Genomic DNA, 5,901 nt, shown 5'->3' on the forward strand with positions numbered 1-5,901 from the left:
TTTTGGGTAACTGAAGATTATTTGGGTTATTGTTGGGAGATTGACAACCTCTCAATCAAGCATTCAAGTACTTCTTTTATCTTTGCTTTATTATTGGAATCATTAGTAGGTATAATCTCTTAATCCCTTTTTAATTATTGTTAATTACTTTCATTTATTCATCATGTTTCATATTGTTGGTATGATTGACAACCTTGCTAGCATGATCAACATGATAATGAGTGAGTAGTCTCTTACCTAGGGTTAAATGGGTGATTAGGGGAAACCAACATGGGGAATGATTCATGCTTAAATTAATATGCTTTCATGTTTTATTTGCTTGCTTGTTTTGATCTCAACTCATGCACATGTTATGTTTGATGAAATGCTAAGCCTATGAATCCTTGCATTTACCACCATCACCTATCTTTTCAATGAGACTTGTAAGACATAACCCAACTCGAGTCTCATTAGACCATGCATGTTGTTGAGTAGGGAAGATTAAGTCGACTTGTAGGTGTTGTACAATCTAATCGATTCGGCTCCGGGACCCAAACTTTCCTAGGATTGTAAGATATAACCCAACTCAATCCATCACAACAATAATTGCTTGCTTATAATTTGAGACCATGTTTGTATGATCATATCCCATGAGTCCCCTATGATCCCATGACACCCTAGTGCTTTTAATCAATTGTTTACACCCCTTTAATTCATCTTGCTTGTTTATTTTCATTGCTATTTTAGTTTAGTGACCTTCTACATCAACCCAATTCGTGACACCCCTTAGACACCACTAGTTGCAATAGAAATCTCATTTCAACTCCCGTCCCTTGGGATCCGACCTTTACTTGCCTCTTTACTAATTGTAGAGTTGTTTGTGAAGTTATAAATTGTGTTTTGATTCGACCGTGACCCAACGACCACATCTTTAATTGTGAACACGAAACGGACCCGATCAAAAATGGCGTTCGTTGCGGGGACGGTGTTTGTTTGATTTAGATTTCCTTTTTATTGTTATTAGTTGTGTCTTTCTTCGCCTTGGGGAAGTAAAACTCCTCAAGGTTTGTTCTAATTGTTTTCGAGTTGTTTGATATTTTGCATGTCTAGAAGGTTACAAGGTGATTTGTTACCTTTTGACCGTGAAATCGAAAGAACCTTGACGAACAATAGGAGACTTGTTAGGAGGAATTTAAGAGGTATTAGTGAAGTTGTTCAACCCACTAGTGAGTTCGTCAACCCTTTCGCAATAGAAGGAGAGGAGAACCCATTACACAATACCCCACAAAATCCACCTACAATGCCTAAATTCTCGTCACACTGCACCCACCGAGGAGAATCTACCAAATGGTACTTCTACACCGCAACATCTAACCGGAAATTTTATTGCCAAGTCCGCCTTCATCCAATTAGTTGAGAGGAGCCAATTTGGGGGGATGCCTAGTAAAGACCCTCATTCTCATATGGAAACCTTTTGCGACTATTGTGATGCAATCTCTCAAACGGGCGTGACTCAAGACCAAATTAGATGGGTCTTATTTCCTTTTTCTTTAATCGGCACCGCGAACCAATGGTTGAAGGGCCTTGATAAGGCCACCCTCGGAATAGATTCTTGGAAGAAGTTGGCTCTAGCTTTCTACAAAAAATTCTACCCACCGGAAAAGACTAACATGCTAAGAGCTCAAATTACGGGTTTTAAGCAAAGGGATGAAGAATCCTTGTATGAAGCTTGGGAGCGGTTCAAGGGAATTTGTCGCTCATGTCCTCACCATGGACTTAGCGAATGGTTTTTGGTACAACAATTTTGGAATGGTTTATATGAAGATTCTAGGAACATTCTCACTATGGGATCGAATGGAATGTTCACCGAAGTTGATGACAATCAAACATGGAACAACATTGAGGAAATGGCGGTCCATAACTCACAATATAGTAGACCTCGCAAGGCTACTAGAGGAGGAAAGCATGAAGTGGACTCCGTTACTCAATTGGGTGCTCAACTTAGTGCTCACATTGACACAATCAACTTGAAGTTCGAACAAGCTATGGCTAGACTTGAAGAAAACTCAAAATCATCAAAGCATCATGTTAATGCCATGACGGCATCCTCATCAATCCCAAGTGGGATATGTGAGAATTGTGGAACTTTGGGACATGACCAAGGTGAATGTAGGGGAACAAATGAACAAGTGAATGCTTTCCAAGCATACAAGAGTGGTACCCCTTATTCCAACTTTTACAATGAAAACACCAAATTCCATCCAAATCTCTCATACAAAAGCCAAAATGTTCAAAACGCTCAAACAACATACACTCCACCACCCATGAGAAACCAAAATCAAAGACCCTTTTACAATCAAAACCAAGGTTACCAAAATCAAAATCCATACAATCACCAAAATGACCAAGGTTTCGATGTCCAAAAAGCGGTCCTCCAAATGCAAAAGAATCTACAAGAATTTTTCACCCAAATGCAAAAAGATAGCCAAGCAAAGGAAACCACCATCAACAACATTCTAGCTCACACCAAAATGTTGGAAACACAATTGACTCAACTAGCATCTTCAAGCTCACAAAGATAAAAGGGGCAATTACCACCTCAAAGTAATCCCTCTAGACATGAAACGGTTAGTGCCATTCACTTGAGAAGTGGTACAAGGTATGAAGCACCAAAGAAGAAAGTTGAGGATGAAGTTGTGGAAGCTAGTGAAAAGGAAGAAATTGTGCCAAGCTCCAAAGATGGAGAATCATCAAAAGAAGAAAGTTCAAAGAAAAATGAAGACAAGGTCAAGGAGAAGGAGCCCATTGTGATTAGACTTCCTTTTTTAAGTCGTCAAGCCAAGCCCAAATTTGATGATCAACTTGGAAAGTTCATGGAAATTGTGAAGAATTTGGAAGTCTCAATTCCTTTCACGGAATTAATCAATCACGTCTCGGCCTATGCGAAATACATGAAAGATATCCTCACAAAGAAGAAGTCTATCCGGAAGCTTGAGACTATCGCCTTCACTAAGGTGAGTAGTGCAATACTTCAAGGGAGTTCACCTCCAAAGTTAAAGGATCCGGGAAGCTTCTCAATACCGTGTACCATTGGCGACACGACGATCAACAAAGCCTTATGTGATCTAGGGGCTAGTGTGAGTGTCATGCCGTACTCGGTGAGTAAAAGGTTGGGGATGCGAGAGCTTAAATGCACCAACATCACACTCCAAATGGCCGATAGATCGACGAAGACACCATTAGGGATATGGGAAGATGTCCCCGTGCGAATTGGGAAGTTTTTCATCCGGGTGGACTTTGTCATTGTTGATATGGAGGAAGATTCCAACATTCCAATCATTCTAGGGAGACCTTTCCTACACACCGCGGGTGCGGTGATTGATGTGAAACATGGTTAGCTCACTCTAGAAGTGGGAGATGAAAGCATAACTTTTAATCTTGACAAGACTATGAGAGCTCCTCGTTTGCATGAACCATGTTTCATGATTGATCATTATATAGAAAGGATGAGAGGAAGAAATCGGAACTCCAATGGAAGAAGAAAATCGAAGATGCTCCATTCAAAGAGCAAGTGAATTGTGACAAGGAGAGCTTGCAAAGCTCATCAAAATCAACCAAGGAAGAAGAGAATGGCCTCATTGGCCAAGAGAAGAAATTGGGAGAGTTGTCTCCATCTAAGCAAGAGATTTTCAATGATCAACTTAATGAAGTATGTGGTCTTTGGGACAACGAGTTTGAAGGGATTTTTAATCCTTACATTGGTAATGCCATCGATCAAGACCGACAACAAGGGCCAAGGTCTATTGAAGACCTCTACCATGATAATGAACAAGCTTTCGATTACTTTTTCAAGGTGTTGAGCAACATCAACAACACCTTGGACATGCCCCCTTGGCATCTCATCAAGAATGAGAGTTTGGTGGAGTCCTCCCTAAACCACCACTTGTAAATATTCCTAACTCCCTAACTTACATTTCAATTCTTGTATTGCATTTTTTGTAATCTTTGGATTTTTATTTACTTTGATCAAGATAATTGTCATGTTTGAGAGAAGTGAGGGAGGGACTAACAATTTCAATTGATGTGTAGTGCTTTACCTTAGTGTGGGGATGACAATTGCCTAGGCTATCCATGCCTTAGTAGTGCCCCCACAATGAAGAACACAAGATTTGAAGAAAGAATAGAAGAATGGTAAGGGAAATGCATTGTGCACGGATGGAACTGAATCCGGGTACAAGGGGAAGAATCCGCCCGTCTTCAGTAATCCGAGCGTCTTTTGCAGAAAAGACGCCTTGAAATCCGAATCGAGCTGAATTTTGAAAATTTTGAAAATTTTTCGTGATCGAATCCGGGCGTCTGAGCAACAATCCGCCCGTCTTGAAGAATCCGCCCGTCTTGAAAGAAAGACGTCCGTCTTTGCGGCTCGGGAAAACAAGAAAAATTTCTGGATGAAATCCGTCCGTCTTGACCAAATCCGCCCGTCCCGCATCAAGAAAATCCGAGCGTCTTCTTATGAATCCGCCCGTCTTTAGGCGAGTTTTATACAACCCAGAAAGGGCAGAATCCGCACGGATTGCCCCTGCAGTACGAAAATTTCGGTCTTTATAAAATCCCTCCCACTTTCCTTCATTCATTCATTCATTCATAAACACTACCCACAACATCAAAACCCTCATCCTCTCCATCACAAAAACAAAATCCCTCAACAACATTCACCAAAATCAAATCAAATCATACTTCTAACAACAAATCAATCACTCCTTCTTCAATACAAATCAAAACCAAGCACAAAATCTTCAACCTTTAAGTTGATTTTTGATTTCATAAAGGCAAAGCCTTTCACCTTTAAATCGATTTGGGTATACTACAAATTGAAGATTTTTCATTCTTTTCTTGGTTAGTTCATCAATGGCAAGGACTAAGGGAGCAACAAAGGCAACAAAGGCACCAAAGGCTAAGGCACTCTCACAAAGGCAAAAGGCTCTTCAAACATAGAAAGCATTGGCTATGGTGGTAGCAACACCAAACTTGGAAGTGCAACAACAACAACAACAACCTTCTATGGGAGCAACAACACCTTCTACTCCGGAAATCGATCAACTTTTGCATTATCCGGAGGTAACTTTTATTTCCGAAACCCATAGAAATACTTTTGCCAAGTTTGCTAGGAAATCAATTCAATCCACCAAATTTATATGTGAAGATACCTTAGAAAAATTGGGTGTTCTTGAGAAAACTAGAGCCTTTTTCAAAGCCATGGGGTTGAAGAAATTGTTTGAAACAAAGGAATTGACATACCCCTCCCTTACCTTGGAATTTTTGAGTTCTTTGAAAGTCACCAAAGTCGAGAATAGGGAGAATCTCGAGTTTCGTCTAGATAATGTTAGTAGACGCATTTCCTTTAGGGAATTGAGTGAAATTTTGGGTCTTAGTGATGAACCGCGTTATTTTAAGAATTATGGAAAGTATGACCCCGAACCTCTTTGGGAGGCAATTTCCGGGAGGAAATTTGAGGACTTTCATGCGAGCCGTGCTCTTTTGGTCCACCATCCGGGCATAAGAGTATGGCACAAGGTCATGGGAAACACCATAATTGCTAGGAAAGATACCAACCATTTCACCAAACTTGATTTTATTCTCCTTGAATCGGCTTTGAACATTGGAAGAGTACACACCAAGCCTTACAATTCTTTGAGGCTCTTGGTAGATAGATGGCTCAACATTGATTGTGGGAAGAAGGGCAATACCGTTATTGTCAATGGCGGCCTAGTCACTATTCTAGCTAAGCACTTTGATCCTAACTTCAATAAGGATAACAAGTACAAAGCAAAGGAGGGTGGCCATATTGTTGATTTGCATACTATGATACACAAGTACAAGTGGGTTGCCCATAACCCCCTTGACACTAAGTATGGATGGCTC

At 40.5% G+C, this 5,901-nt stretch overlaps 1 non-coding gene across 1 annotated transcript; it reads right to left on the reverse strand.

Moving 5' to 3' along the window:
- Window positions 1-1,649: 1,649 nt before the first annotated feature.
- On the reverse strand, window positions 1,650-1,756 carry LOC141624933 (small nucleolar RNA R71). Its single transcript, XR_012534736.1, has one exon. It is a non-coding gene; the product is annotated as a small nucleolar RNA R71 (small nucleolar RNA).
- Window positions 1,757-5,901: the final 4,145 nt, after the last annotated feature.

Source organism: Silene latifolia, chromosome X (genome assembly GCF_048544455.1).
Source record: "Silene latifolia isolate original U9 population chromosome X, ASM4854445v1, whole genome shotgun sequence".
Classification (NCBI taxonomy): domain Eukaryota; kingdom Viridiplantae; phylum Streptophyta; class Magnoliopsida; order Caryophyllales; family Caryophyllaceae; genus Silene; species Silene latifolia.